The sequence below is a fragment of the Chenopodium album genome, chromosome 11 (genome assembly GCF_948465745.1).
Source record: "Chenopodium album chromosome 11, dcCheAlbu1.1, whole genome shotgun sequence".
Lineage (NCBI taxonomy): Eukaryota > Viridiplantae > Streptophyta > Magnoliopsida > Caryophyllales > Amaranthaceae > Chenopodium > Chenopodium album.
Genome location: NC_137844.1, coordinates 3786004 through 3802500, shown reverse-complemented (window position 1 = coordinate 3802500; position 16497 = coordinate 3786004). Strand labels below are relative to the sequence as shown.

At 35.0% G+C, this 16497-nt stretch overlaps 2 non-coding genes across 2 annotated transcripts; one reads left to right on the top strand and one right to left on the bottom strand.

Moving 5' to 3' along the window:
* The first annotated feature begins 3219 nt into the window (after positions 1-3219).
* Positions 3220-3306, top strand: TRNAS-GGA (transfer RNA serine (anticodon GGA)). The gene has a single exon. It is a non-coding gene; the product is annotated as a tRNA-Ser (tRNA).
* Positions 3307-4646: 1340 nt separating this feature from the next.
* Positions 4647-4719, bottom strand: TRNAT-UGU (transfer RNA threonine (anticodon UGU)). Its single transcript has one exon. It is a non-coding gene; the product is annotated as a tRNA-Thr (tRNA).
* Positions 4720-16497: the final 11778 nt, after the last annotated feature.

Below are 16497 nucleotides of genomic sequence, written 5' to 3'. Positions count from 1 at the left end.
ATTTTTTTTAGAATAATTACGATTTGCGAGTAATGAATAATATTTCTATATCTAGATATAGAAATATTATTCATTATTTATTACTATTTTTTATATTTTCAATAGTAATTTATTTGTATTAATAGCGAATAGACGAAAAGAAATAAATCTATTCTGTACTCTATCTGTGTATTCTTTATCTTTACGAAATACCAGCCAAACTAGAATGATCGGAAAAGGCATATAATAAAATTCTTTGATTGGTTCTTCCTCGAAAAAGAATTCCGTTTTATTTTACAAAAAGACCAAAAAGAATTCTAACAAATAAAAAAAAAATTAGAAATAATAAGAATTTTTCTTCTTTTATTCGAAACGCCCCGTGATCTTCAACCAATTATGCGCTTCAATATAATTCCCAGGAGTAAGCGTTATAGCCTGCTTCCAATACTCGGCGGCTTGATCGAACCAAGCCTCTGCAATTTCAGAATCTCCCTGTCGAATGGCTTGTTCTCCCCGGTCGGAATAGGAGGGTCAATTCCTTCCCTTAGAACCGTACGTGAGAGTTTCCCACCTCATACGCTCCGCAGTCAATTCTTTTGGTGTCCCATTAAACCAAATGCGATTTCTTATAGATCTATATTCCACTGTTCGGAGGAACCAAAGGAGGTTAATCACATGAGTTTCAAACTTTCATTTTGATTTAATTAAGAATCAATTTCAGTTTTATCTTTTCTCCCACCTGCAGAAGAAGAAAACACAGATATTTACTCCTATCCATCGTATTTTCCGCAAGGTAACTATCTCGGTTTTATATCGAAATTTATATAGAATCTTTGAAAAAAGCTTTCCTTCCTAAACATAAGTAAGAAAGAAAAGACTTACTATCTTTGGGATTTGATCCTACACCGCCGCTCAAAACCTCAGTCTTAGTGGATCGACTCTATTACATAAGTTAATTCCTAACTTTTTCTATCTTATATTTCTATATAGGCATAAGTAAGCAGTTCTTTTCTTAATGTATTGGACCAAAACCTCATTAATTGATCTTTACGGTGCTTCCTCTCTATCAATTAGATCTTTTTTTTTTATCCATAGATATAGAAAAAAGTATCTAGGCATATTTTTACTTCTATTAGTATGAAGTTTTTTTCTTTGCTACAGCTCAAAGAAATCGTCGTTTTGGACGATGCATTTGTAGCGATCCTTTTTTTAGTATTTACTAGAAAATTTGGTCTTCTTTTTTCTTTCTATAGTGGAGATAGCCGCACGTAATGACAAATCACTGCCATATTATTAAAAGCTTGTGGTAAGAACGGGTTTCGTTCTAGTGCCCTAAAATAATATTCTAAAGCTTTCGTATGTTCTCCATTACTTGTGTGAATAAGGCCTATATTATAGAGTATATAACTTCGATCGTAAGGATCGATTTCTAGTCGCATAGCTTCATAATAATTCTGTAAAGCTTCCGCATAATTTCCTTCGGATTGAGCTGACATCCGTTACGGTCGTTATTCGATTCAAAGAATCGCCGTTCCAGAACCGTACGTGAAATTTTCACCTCATACGGCTCCTCCCTTAAATATAATATACATAATGAGAATTCAAAATACATGGCAAAAGGGATTAAAACATTCTCATTATGAACTGAGCGGGGCTAGTGTTTTTACAAAAAATATCTAGCCAACCTTCTTGCGCAAGAGCTTTTACTAGAATCAAGTGTCTTGATACTAAATAGAAAGGATAACTTCAACAATTCCTTTGTCCTCAACGCCTCCTAATTTCCAGGAAATAGTCACTTCAACAGTCTTCGATGGTTATACGGGTATCCAAAGTACGAACGAGATGGATGTTTGTTGGCCCAACCATTCTTGTTAGTCCTAACCCAGATAAGAAAGGGAGTAGGTAAGTAATTTTTAACAAAGCTTTTGTGTTGTCGATTGCTAGGTGTAGTGCTTCTTCCCCTATGCCGCCTATTGGTACTATATTACTAGGAAGTAGGATTGACCTGTAATACAAAACACAAAGGTGTAACCTTTCGTTCAATACAAAAATCTATAAATGAAGCTATAGTATTTGAGGTTGCATCAATCGGGGATACACGACGGAAGGAATCGTTCTATTTGTAAACTTCACCTTCAAGAAGCGTAGGTTTGTTTCTATAATATGGAATAAGAATATTTGTTCTTTACTATCCCGAAGTGTGTGCTTTTCTCATAAGACTAAGAGCAGTAAAAAGAAACTAAATAATAAAGAAAATCAAATCACACCATCTCTGTAATAAGTAAATGCCTCCTTTTCTCCTGAAGTTGTCGGAATTAGTCGTAATAAGATATTGGCCACAATTGAAAAGGTCTTATCAATAAAATTTCCATTTATCCGCGATCTAGGCATAGGTATCAATCCATTCTAAAATTCTTCTCATTACCCCTTAGTGGGAAAACGATTACACAAATAAAGAATTTGTACAGTACAAAATAACATAAAAACGGATTCCTTTCCAAACAAAAAAATTTCAATAAAGATACAAATTTTTGACTACTACGTATACTTCTATTTTATTTATTCGAATTGTTCCAAATGCCCCAAACTCCTTTTTCAACAATCAATAAAAAAGAGTTGAATCCCATTTGAATTCATACAAATCAAATCGAGTAGTATAGTAGCTATTCCGATTTCATCGAAGCGGAAGAATCAAAGAATTTTTCGATCAGATCAAAACTTTTTTTGATCGAAAGACGAAAAGAAAGAGAATCGAATAATCATTCTATGATGGAAATAGAATAGCTGGGAAATTCAAGAAATTTGTTGGTGAGCACTTTAAAACTAGACGGAAATTTTCTAATTTTTTTTGAGAATTTTATGGAATTCTAGTCGAAATAAAAATCGAACCATGATCAAAGAGGATCCATTAATCGTCTATAATCTAAAAACCATAAACCCAGCAATCCGTTGATTCGATTCGTTTCAATTAATTAATTGAAGCTGGTATATTATATATGAAAATATCGGATATAGAATAAAAGATAGGAACATCATCTTCGCAAATATGAATCAATAAATATATATATAACAAGGAAAAACTTGTTTTTTATTTTAATTAACTCCTACGAAGAAAGATTTTTTCGAAAAAATCTTCTATTACATTACTACTCGTTACGTTCTATTATTAGTTTGTTTATAGTCAAATAGTATAGTATTGGCTCGCTATTTCTTCGGTTTATGAGTCATAATCGTTGTGTAGGAGAGATGGCCGAGCGGTTCAAGGCGTAGCATTGGAACTGCTATGTAGGCTTTTGTTTACCGAGGGTTCGAATCCCTCTCTTTCCGTCTTTTACTTTCACCTGATTGAATTCGCCAACATTTCTAACTTTAACAAATCAAATAACAAGAAATACTTTATTTAGAACATAAGAGTTAGATCCTTCTTGTATTTTGATATATATTTCTTCTATTTCGAATTGCTGCGATACCTAAAATACTGGAAATAAAAGAATAGACAAGGAGTGAAAATTTTTATGTGTATCTAGGATACATGAATAGGAAAAAACCGGGATGGGATAGAATAGATGAGCGGGAGAAAATCTGGGGCAAACCCCCGACTTTTAACCTTAAGTAATTTTCCTTTTCCAAATGAAAGGGGCCAAATTGTCCGAACCCCTTTCTTTTGTATTTTAGTTAGGGTTACGTCTGACGAGAATAATATTCTACCACCAGCAATTCATTGATTTGCAAACCGACCCACTTACTATCTATTATTTGATTGACTAATCCTTTATATGGAAATGGGTTAAGGGTCAAATGTTTAGGTAATTCCTCACGGGGGGATAAATCAAGAGAATTTTGAATTAGAGCTCTGGATTTTTGTTCATCCCTCGCCATAATAGTATCCTTGGGTTTGCAACGATAACTTGGTATATTTACTATATGGCCGTTAACTAAAATATGTCTATGGTTAACTAATTGGCGGGCTCCAGGAATAGTCGGAGCCATGCCCAATCGAAAAAGAATGTTATCCAAACGCATTTCAAGTAATTGTAGTAAAACCTGACCTGTTGACCCTTTGGCTTTTCTGGCGATCCGAACGTATTTAAGTAATTGTCGTTCTGTAATACCATAATGAAAACGTAATTTTTGTTTTTCTTCTAGACGAATACGATATTGCGATCTTTTCCCGGAACGTGATTGGTTTCTAAGATCACTTCCGGCTCTAGGCCTTTTATTAGTTAGTCCGGGTAAAGCCCCTAGACGGCGTATTTTTTTGAAACGAGGCCCTCGGTAACGCGACATAAAGACTCCTTTCTTTATTTATTTTCTTTATTTCTATTTATATATATATATATTCGATTTTTTTGTAAAACTGAACTAAATGATAAATGAAATGAAATCCACTGAAGTGTTGGATTCCAATGAATAATGAAATGGGTTGTATATACATCATATACAAAATATATAGAATATTCTATATTTTATTTTGTATTAAAATATGTAAGTAAAAAGAAAAAGGAAAAGAAAGAGTTTTCCCGATTTGGTCTGTCGAGCTTGAACCCTTTTCTTTTTATTCCTAGGTGGAAGTTTCTACAACATAATCGATCGTTATTTTTTTCTTTGAAATCGAAGAACAAAGAAAAAAATATATAAAAAGCACAAATCCAAATAAAAATCGAAAAAGCCGGCTATCGGACTCGAACCGATGACCATCGCATTACAAATGCGATGCTCTAACCTCTGAGCTAAGCGGGCTCCCGGAAATTATACATGCACTGGCATTCAATAAACTACATTTTAGTGTAAGCTTATTCATTTTTATTATTTTATGATATAAATTTGAAAGAAATATTTCAAATCAAATATCAAATAAATAGAAATATTTACTTTAGTTTTTTTCTTTCTATATAGATTCTATTTTTCGTCTAGAACGATTCGATTCTATTTCAATTAGATTTAGAAATTATATGAAATTTTCTTTTTATTTTTCAAATCCATTTCAAATCGAAATTAAAACAAAAATTCATTATGACAATAATTCTAATTTCATTATATCTATGAAATGGATAACTATTAGAGTTATAAGAGTCTGCCTTAAGAAAACCTAAAATAAACAAGAATAAAAAAATGAGAATCGATAAAGAAGAACTCTGGATTATATTACCATAATAAAATAAGATATTCTTCTGTGTGCAGCCGTAGACTATGATGACAAAAAAAGAATCGACCCTTTGAGTATTCAAAATTGCATACAAAAATGAACGGGGCGGAGGATATAGATGGTATATATCCCTCGATATTGAATTGTAGCTACAGAAAGGATAGAATCATGTCTGACTAGACAAAATCAAAGTCAAATGGAGACTTCCGATAGAGATGAAGGAAGATAGAAAAAAAAGGAAAATGGCAAAAGCATTTTTCGGTATAGTAAGCCATATTAAATCTAATGAATTCGACGGTTCCGTCAGAAATGAAAGAATAAAAGGGAAGGACATCACATGGAGATCCTAATCTTAAAAAGAAAGGGGGGATATGGCGAAATCGGTAGACGCTACGGACTTAATTGGCTTGAGCCTTAGTATGGAGACCTACTAAGTGAAAACTTTCAAATTCAGAGAAACCCTGGAATTAATAAAAATGGGCAATCCCGAGCCAACTCCTTTTGTCAAAAGCAAAAAATAAAGATTCAGAAAGCAACAATAAAAAAAGGATAGGTGCAGAGACTCAAAGGAAGCTGTTCTAACAAATGGGGTTGACTGTGCTGTGTTGTTCTAAGAATTCTTCCATCGAACCCCCACTCCAAAAAGGTTGAAGAATATACTTTATCAAATGATTACTAAGACCCCGAATCTATTCTATATTTTTTTTTCAATTATTTCTCTATTCTAGATAGAGGAGAGAATTTCATATTCTCTCTAAAAAAAAATTAGAATATGAAACGAAAAAATGGAAGAATTTTTTTTGAATCGATTTCAAGTTGAAAAAAGAATCAAATATTCATTCATCAAATCATTCACTCCATAGTCTGATAGATCTTTGGAAGAACTAATTAATCGGACGAGAATAAAGATAGAGTCCCGTTCTACATGTCAATACTGACAACAATGAAATTTATAGTAAGAGGAAAATCCGTCGACTTTAAAAATCGTGAGGGTTCAAGTCCCTCTATCCCCAAAAGATTTTTTTACTCCCTAAGTGGTTCTCTTTTTCATTAAAGGGTTGAAGGCGGTTATACCTCTTTTTCTTTTCAAAATGGATATGAAGGGAAATGCTTTTCTCTTATCACAAGTCTTGTGATATATATATGATTACAAATCAATATTTTTGAGCAAGGAGTACTCAGTTTAGTGATTCACAATTCATATTATTACTCGTACTAAAACTTAAATCGACTTAATTATAGAAAAATTTGCAAAACCCAAGGAATTCTGGTACGCATATAAGACTTTGTAATCCTTTTTGTCCGTTTAATTGACATAAACCCGAGTTATCGAGTAAAATGAAATTAGAAAATGGTGCGCCAAAAAGGTGAATGAATGGTCGGGATAGCTCAGCTGGTAGAGCAGAGAACCAAAACTCCTTGCAATTAGCAATCTACTGCTTGCTATAATAACTAGTTCTAATGACTTCTCAAAGTCCACAACGATCTTGCAGCCTTACCACTACTCAAAGTGAACCAGGCTTGCGAATTATTCTTGTCCGAAAACTTCGATCCCAAGGGCTTATACAAGGTGAGAATTTTCATCTAGAACCTACTGTGATTTATTGCTTTCCTGCCTTCACTGTACATCAGTCACAACATTGGTAACGACACCAATCCACACTCATAAATAGACTTCTTTTTGTTCACTAGGCTGTGGCTCTAGATCAGCTGCTCGGGTAGTTTGAGCAAATCCAAAACCCATGTCAACCTCCAAATTTCTTGCCAATACAAGATAGGTAACTTTATGTTTAGCCCTTTGATGGGAAGCACCATTGAATCCATACTCCTGCTTCTGCTTTTCCGCACAGAAGCACCTAATTAGGGCTAAGGACTAAGGGTACTATTTGCATTTTTCAACAAATTCCATCAAGTAGAGTTAAAAAGTTGCAGCATTTGAAATAAAACTAATGAATGGATCAATTAACAACTAGCTATGATAGTAGCATTTTGGTGCGCCTGTTACAGCTGAATCTTTACATAAAAAAGCTGAATATAGCAGATCCTGCAGATGGGTCTAAATATTTCTTACAAAAAAAATTCTGCAAGAGTGAACCAAATTAAGAAAGATGATAATGCTTTCTAAATACATTCATCTAACTGAATAAGAGATTAAAAAAAGGCAACTTATACAACCTAAACAATAGAGACAATATAATGGTAGTCCCAGATATACTACTCATCTTTTCCCTTTCCTTATTCATCTTCTTTGACTGGATTAGACATGTTAGGGGGCCTTTGGTTCAAACAATGGTATGGGTTTGGAATGAGGAATGAAACCTGGGTGGTATGGGGTTGGAACTTGATACTTGATTTCATGTGTTTGGTTGTTATCTAGGAATGATAGTTTTCCTTTTAATTTTAAACCTAAAGGTATGGGTATGAGCCATACCCACCTTCCCCCTTGGGTTTCAAAAACCCATACCTTGGGGGTTTGAGGTATGGGTTTGAAAAATGAAATTTCAAGAAACAAACACAAGGTATGGGTTTTGGTCATTCCAAACCCATACCTTATACCTAATATGCTTGAACCAAACACCCCCTTATAAAACTGAGTTACCTTCATGATGCTAAGCAATAGCTTGAACAATAATATCTAAGTTTGGCCTGAGTGCAATTGCAACCAGGAACATACCACGTATGCAGAGATGAAATCATGCCCATTGAATAATCTCTGATCCAAAGTTATAATTATATTATTGTACAACTGAAGTACGAGTAATTTCTTACTTAAACTTTCTAACAAATACACACCAGTATAACACTGAATTTTAGGTCTTCAATGAAACCTATTTGTCATTACTAGATAACACTAACAAAAAACTCTGATTCAGGGCTAGCTTCAAGGCTCCATTAACAACAATAAAATGAACACACTAACTAACCTGCAAATTCACTCAATGCTAGCAAAATTAACCCAGAGTTCCTTGATAATCAACCATCAAAACACAGCAACCAAATTATCACAGAGTCATCAGATAGAAATGAGATAAGTAAGAAAACTGAACACAAAAATGAAACTAATATGCATACTGTTGAGCTTCTAGTTGCTTCAGAGTCTCTTGCCATATTAGTATAGTTCTCATCCTTTATTTTTTAGCACCTCCAAAAAGCTCTTGAATGATTCCTAAACTTACTACTTATATACTAATGCGCTTGTTTAATGAACATAAGTTGATGGGCTCCTTGGATCGTAAGGCTCTAAAATGCGCAAGGACATGGCTAATAAAGCAAAGTTCTAATGTGATTCAAAAGGGCAAATCACAAATAAAAGACAAGAAAACAAAATGTCTTAATGATCGAACAAAGGAAGGCTTCTTGCAATACTGAATGAACTCGGAGATTGATATTGTTTATTGGTTATAGGAAGCACTTAGTTTGAATGACTGCTAATTAAGATCCTTTGCTTCTCAATTGTCTATTACCTCTATCCTTAGCTTGTAAGTGTTGTTACTTTGTTTATCATCCAAGGTTGATGATCTTGTAAGCATGCATTGTGTTCAAAATATTGGGTCAAATAACTTCTCTACTTCCAAAAAATGTATATTGTCCATTGAAATTATTGGAAGCATTCAAACTACTACTACACTAGTACACTCTGCAAAATATTTCAATTAGCATACCTCAATTTAACATAAACAGAACCAGCATCCCCTTAAACCCAACACCCTATTGAAATCTCAATTACACTCCTCTAGCAGTGAAGTGTAGGCTGACATGAGTGACATCAACACCTATGCAAACAAGTTCTCCAACATATCATGTCCACGAATACTTCGGCTGTGTGATATATCAGCAAACAGGACTAGTTTAATCTTCAGTAATGTATGCTTGGTATGCCTATCAACTAATTGATCGTTTGAATCACTTCTTTTTTATCACCACATTCAAACACACACAGAAACTGATCAAACAAAACATTTGCATGAAAGTAAATTGTGAATTCCACAACAGATAAAACTTGAAAATATATTCCACTTGAAAATTCGTAACAAACAAGCACAAGCAACAATAAAGTTGCTTCTGAGATGCTAAAGATTGATATCATCTACTTACAAGAATTAATACTCTGCTAGATTATGAACAATTCAACAATTAACCCTCAAACACAATAGGAATTAATACTCTGCTAGACTATGAACAATTAACCCTCAAATACAACACCTAGACAATGTCAACAACACTGAGAATTTACAAGCTACATGTTATCCAACAACTTAGAAATAAGCTTCTGCAACAAAAATTGAGCGCGTTATCCAACTCAGCCGCAGGAAATACACAATAGGAAGCACCGTAATCAGAATTTGCCAATGTAGCAGTAGTATCACAGCAAACGTACACAGAATCAAAGCCCAATATACCTGCAGGTTCCTGGCAGCCGAGCTCGCCACGTTCTTCGGAGACCCGACCACCGGTCCTCTTCTGTACTGTTCGAACTCCGGCAACGGCGACGACGGGACTTCTCCGAGCATATTTTCCGGCGAGGGGTTTCGACCCAGAAAATTTTCCGGCGAGGAAAAATCATCCCCGAAAGTATCATAGTCAAGAACAGTCCCGATACCGTGAACAGAAACGACAGAGCTCTGAAAGAGATCGGGATGAGTAAGTAGCGCACCATTGACGGAGAAATTTCCGGCGGAATTGATGGTAATGAGGAGGGTTTTTCCGGGGAGAAGAGTTGGAAGGCGAGCCCCATTTGGGAACTGCCGTAGCTCGGTGAATGTAAAGCGACGGGGAACAATGTGGTAAGAAAAGAGAAGAGGGTCGAAGGAAGTGGCCGGAGAAGTTGAGTTTCCGGCAAGAAAGCGCCGTCTTCTGGGACGAAGAGGGTTGCTGTGAGAGGGAAAATGGAGGGGTCAGCCTGAGATAGAAGGTTAGCCCAGTTGCTGAAATCTCCAGCTCCGACGATTGAGTCGATGATCGAGTTGAATTGCAGTTGTTGCGGTGTTTCTTGGAGTTGCGCCGGCGGTGGTCGTGCGACGACTGAGAGCGACGGAAGAGGCGGTGGTGATAGTGGTGGTGACGGTGATGGGTTTGGGGCGATGTTGAAGGTGGTGAAGTTGATTTCTATGGCGGAAGTTACAGTGGTGGAGAAGTTGAGGAGGAGGAGGAAGAGGAGAGAGAAAATGAAGAAGGAAGCCATTGAAGACGAAGAAGCTTTTCTTGAAGAAACTTCCAGTTATGACTAATTTCTGTTGTAGTGAAACGCAGAGTATTGGGAATTTATTGGATATCTGGATTTATTGGGGTTATTGGATTAAGGATTAACTTCGTAGTTCGTACAAACTTTTTATTGACTTTTTTTTTTGACAGGAAAACTTTTATTGACTAAGAAACTCAATTACTCGTTTTTTTATTACAGGAGTATATATATGAAATACTCCCTATAGCACATTTTCTATTGATTATATATAAAACTAGGTTAGAACCTCTGCAATGCATAATTTATATAAGACGTATCTATAATTTATATAAGTTAAAAAAAAATGACTATTATACATGAATATAAATAAGTACTGCATACAAAAAATATTTATAATTTTAAAATTTTTGATTTTCATCAAAATTATGATATAGTATCGTACCTTTTAACGTTGTCGAATATAGTACATAGTTTGCTATTCAATATATATATATATATATATATATATATATATATATATATATATATATATATATATATATATATATATATATATATATATATATATATATATATATATATATATACTCCCTCTGTCCCTGAAAGAACGACCCATTTGGGTTGATTACGCGGGTATTAAGAAAGTTAAATAAAAAGAAGTAAAAGTATATTGAAAATATAAATTTACATGGGATTTGTAAAAAAAAAATAGAGAGAGAAAGTAATAAAATTACATAGAAAATCAAATTTTTATATGGAGAAGCTAATTTTGCACAAATATTGTTGCAAATTGGTGGGTGTTTTAATGCAAATAGGTCATTATTTTTGGGACTAAAATTAGGCCAAATGGGTCGTTCTTTCGGGGACGGAGGTAGTATATATTTTAGTTAGCTATTTAAAATAAGAGATCAATTATTAGTTAGCTATTTAAAATTATTTCAATTTCCTAGGATAAATTGATAGTTGTAATGTAAAGGCTTCTAATATATTAAATTTCATAAATACTAAATATGATAGCCTCCAAAAAAAAAAAATTCATTGCATTTAGGCGGAAAACTTTTTATTAAAAGAGCGACATGTGGGTGATGAGGTCAGCATACTTTATTTTAGTAATTGTTAATAGATACGAATAAAGAAATATATAAAAACGATCTATTGATGATCCAAAAAATAGCATTATGCGTAGTTTAGTAGTTGAATACTTTGTATAAACGCATTTTCTTCTTTTCTTGGCTTCTTAACTTCTTTAATTTTCTCAACCTACTAGGCATTGTAAACCATAAAATTCAAATCTACAATATACAAATAAAGAGGTAAAAAATATACGGAAACAATTATTTCATTGATAATTTGTGGGATAACAACTCTCGTAGATCTCTGCTTGATTCCTTTCTCCGATACAAAGGACTAGGGTTTTGATATTTGTTTATAATACGACTGTACGGGGCTTTGTCGACTTATTTCATACTATACTCCTACAATATTTGGTAGTAGCAGGAAGGAGATGGGGTATTTGTCACTTATACCCATGGCCATCATCAAAATGAAAAATACCAATATTGAGTTCATCATCATAGTATTAGTTTTACTTAGGGCCTATTCTCTTCAGCTAATTTTCAAATTAGTTCAATTCAATTCAGCTCCAATCAGTTTAATTCAATTTAGTAAATCAGCACATATTCTTACTCCTAAAAACATTAATATCAAGACTATCAGGTCTATCACCCGTACGTACATTGACGGAAGGTATTTTACGGTACATACTCGAATTGCTTCTCCAGTTAGGAAAATATTTTTGGTTGGCAAAGAAGCAACCATCCAATGTTACAAATACTCGTAGTATATTTTAATTTAATTTTTTTTTATTGTTGCAAATTTGCCCTTTGTTTTATAATGGAGTAACTTTTTACTCTAAGCTAAAATAGTAAAATGAAATTGGAGGGAATAGAAACTCAGTAGTCAATACAGTAGCAGAAGAGCAGAAGAAGAAAACCATGGCTTCTCACCAAAAAGCTCCTCGAGCCGTAGATTGGTCGAACCCACCACCTGAATTTCTCTCTGCTATTACCAAACGCCTTCTTGGTGGAATCGACATTTTACGATGTCGTTCCGTCTGCAAGAATTGGCGAGCTTCTATAAACCCTAACCCTAGATGTTTATCCCCTTTTCTCCCTCTCAAAATCCCAATTTCCACTCTTCCATTCATAATTCGACCCAATGAAACCCTAGTTCTTGTCGCTCGAACTGTATTTCTTGTCAAACCTCTTCCCTTTTCAAATGACAGCAGCAGTTGGATTCTAACAGTGGAGGAAGTTGTACCCGGTAAGCTTCGGATTCTATACCCGCTTTCTAATGATCGTGTTACGAGTTTGCCATCGAATTTCCCAAAATGTTTGAATTTATTGGATTTTCATGTGTCTGAAATTGCGAAAAGTTATGTGTTCAAGTATGCTAGTGATTGGAATATGTATCTGGTATTTGTAAAGTGGTTTTATGCTTCGATTCGACGGCTATGGTGTTATATGGGGAAGGGACTCTTATTGGGTTGAGACTTAAGAGTGGGATATGGGGTTTTGTGCGCCATAGTTTGGTTACCTCATTTTCAGATGTGATTACTTTTAAGGGAATGATTTATGGTGTTGACTGTAAAGGGAATTTGTATATTGTTGATCACAAGACAATGAAGGTGATTAAGAAGGTTGTTGTTGTTGATTTACCTGTTCCTGATACTACCTACCGTAAAAGATTTGTGGAACAAGAATATGATGGGAAACTCTGGATAGTAGCTTGGCGGCATGAAGATATTAATAGCTCTTCTGACATTAGATTTACAGTTTTTTGTGTGGATGAGCAAAAGAAAAAATGGGTGCGGACTAGCCTGCCTAATTGGATTATGTTTGTGTGTCTAAATTGTTGTTTTATTGTCTGTGCTCGCGATCTAAATATTTGTAATCATTCACCGAAATTGTACCAATCTTCCATTCGGAATGCTATGACAGAGAATTACTTTGTATTCTCACAGAGTTGCTTTGTTTTCCCTGATGCCCATTTTCTGCACAGTCGTCGATTGTTTGAAGGAGCAAGCATAAATCTTTCAATTGGTTACGTATTCAACAGTAGTGAGGGAAAAGTGTGGTATGATTATCTTCGTAGTACCATTGCTGAAGCACTATGGCCTCCCCCGACCTGGTTCTTGCCGGATACATTCACTTCTAGCTGGTAACTTACATGTCCACAGTCTGTTGATTTCTTCATCTTTTGTATACTTGTCAAGACTTTTGAATTGTTATGGCTTTTATAGATGTTATTGCCTTAGTGATTTGATTTACATAAATGTTCCCTTCACCTAAAATAGAGATGAGTTGGGATTGATGTATGGAAACATTTTGCTTTTGCTTTGCCTTTGCTTTAGGGACGAACTCAGTTCCAAATGGGTTTGTAAATTGCTAATATGCCCTTATGTTGTATTTCCTGAGTGGATTTTTCAGAACTGTTAATGTGCCTAGTGCTTTAATTGGGAGTCTGTCATTGAGAGGACAGGTTAAGGTGGCAAAGAGGCAAACATTGTGAAAGGAACGAGCTTTCATCCTTTTGTGCAGTCTATGAGACTATGAGTAATAAAAGAGGGGCACTTATTCTGATTGGATGGATCTCATAATTTAGATTTCATATAAATGTAGATTATTAAAATTTCTCCTTAGTTACTTTACAATTTAGGGACTGCATGTCTACATTTGACCTTGCTTCTACCCCCAGAACTGATGTAAGTGGAAAACAGACATTCTTCAATAGTCCAATGCCCCCTCTCATGTAGTCATGTGTCCTGTGGTAGCTCTTTTTGTATGTATGTTGTTTTTCCAGACTGAGGGCTCTTGTTAAGCAACCTTTTCATCTTTAGCTCATTCTCCAAACAATGTTGATGCTTTATTGCTGTTGAGTAGATGGCAAAACACCTTAAGCAATTAGCCTAAATTTTTTTTTTTCTCTTGTTTGTTGAGGGGCGATGAGGAGAGTGAAGGATTGAACTCTTGGGAACAAGGTGTTTCAACTGGTAGCAAGGAAGAATTGCCTCCGTCTTCTGTGGTTGCCCTCCGTATTGGATCAGCAAATTTTGTACATGGTAGTCCTTTGTGTAATTCTGAATAAGGTAATTTAATTACAACCTTTGATGTATATTTGTCTTTTGTTGTTCAGCTTCAGTACCAATGATTACAGGGATAGATATACACACAGCTCTAGGGGATTCTTCTGTATTGAAAATTCAGGTATTACTTAGAATCTTAGATTCCCGTGCTTCCATTACCTGTCATATGTCGGGTATTATTGCTAGAAATCAGATCAGAAAACAGAGCACACACAAACACACACAGAGAATTAGGAAGCTCAAATTGATATGATGTATTGATAATCTAAGTAATTATCCAATACAACTCTCCTTCTTTCGAGAGGAAGGATTCTCTCCAACAAACTCCACTCTATTCAATATTCAGCATAATTTTCTCTATTACAAAACTGCTATATATATATATGTAATCAGCTACTAGCATCTTCTACAGCTAAGAAGAATAACAAACTTATTTCCCAAAATTACCACATTACCCTAAACCCCATAACAAACTCATAACAGAATTCCAACTCAGCATCAAGTTGCTGGAAAATTCTTCTTGGGCTTCCTTCGAGCATATGTGATCAAAGGCCTAGGCTGACCCCTTGCAATTATTTATAGACTTTTTTGTGATGGTTGCAGGATTTTAACGCGTGTGCTTCAACAGAGGTGTTTGAAGGAGTAAAGATCAAGTCCAACCTTTTACCGACTGCAAAATATATGGGAAAAATATGGCAACATACTGGAAGGGAGTACAATACGGAGTGGTGACTTGATAGCTAGGTCCTTAGACTCCTTAGAGTCACTAGCGACAGCAGTGCTTATTCTCCAGAGTAGCTCAAGACAAACCTTGAATAAAATCCAAGCTGAATACTTGAGCTCTACATTGTCTGATCTTCAACATATGCACTTTAAATTAGACTGGTTGGCACCATTTGTTGAAAATGCTTTAGCAATTCACAAAAGCAAGCTACTGATTGATGCTCTGAAGGAGTTTGGTGAGGCCAAAGCCTGGGTCCAGGAAATGAAGCTGAAAGTTCTTGATGAATAAGCCAAACTGGATGAAGTGGAGAGACATGAAGTTTGTTTTTGAAAAGATCCCGTTTTTGGACTCTATTGATCTTAATCGAAATTTGGGAGAGGGAATCTGTTAACCTATCAATAACATTTTATGTATTCTGGAGTGATGAGGAGAATCTTCTTTTTATCTATGTTTATTTTTGGTACGTATGTGTTTATTTTATTGAAGTATTTCATAGAGCTAATTGTGTAGAATTTCTCTACAAGGAATGAATTAGGAGTGACAAATATACTAACTTGTTGTCTATGTGCATGCAGGAAATTACTCAAGGAGAGCAGAGAAGGATACCTGCATTTTGAGGGTAGGATCAAGTCATAGAGGCGGATACCCTGGGAAGGATTGCTTGGCTGGAATGTACCTTATTGGTAAAATCCTCGTTTTTTGAACACCTGTGAGTTTGTGACGGAGAGGGATTTGTAATTTGTAACAGGAGCTAGTATTTTGCAATCTAACTTGTTGGGTTTGCTATCAGTGATTCTATACCACCACATTATTTCACTTTGTTGAAAAGGGCGGATAGGTTAGGGTGGAGGAAAATATTATGCTCTAAATATTTTGAGATAAGGTATGACCATATGAGTAGTGAACAATTTACTTATTCTTGATTGTTGGACTTTATTTGCTTAATATAAGTATTTCATCAGGCTGGAAGGTTGTTAAATCGCCTGGCCTTATCATAGAGCTCAATGGCGACACAAGCCTTTTTCTAATGAATATTTACCTCCTATATCTATTCTCCACAGCACTACTCTCTACTCTGTAGCTATTATGAAGTCGTACGAGTATATGTTTGTTCCTCTTTCTGGCCAATGATTATGCTTAATAGTAGGCATTCTTACTTTGTCAGTATTTTTGTTATCCTTGTGTATATGGCTGAAACCCCAAGTGTGCTTAATACGGAGTAGAACAGTAGGTGCTCTAAATAAACTTTGTATCTAGCAGTCAAGATGATTATGAATTAAGTATTGTGTGACTGCCACATTGACACATCTTGATTTCAAATC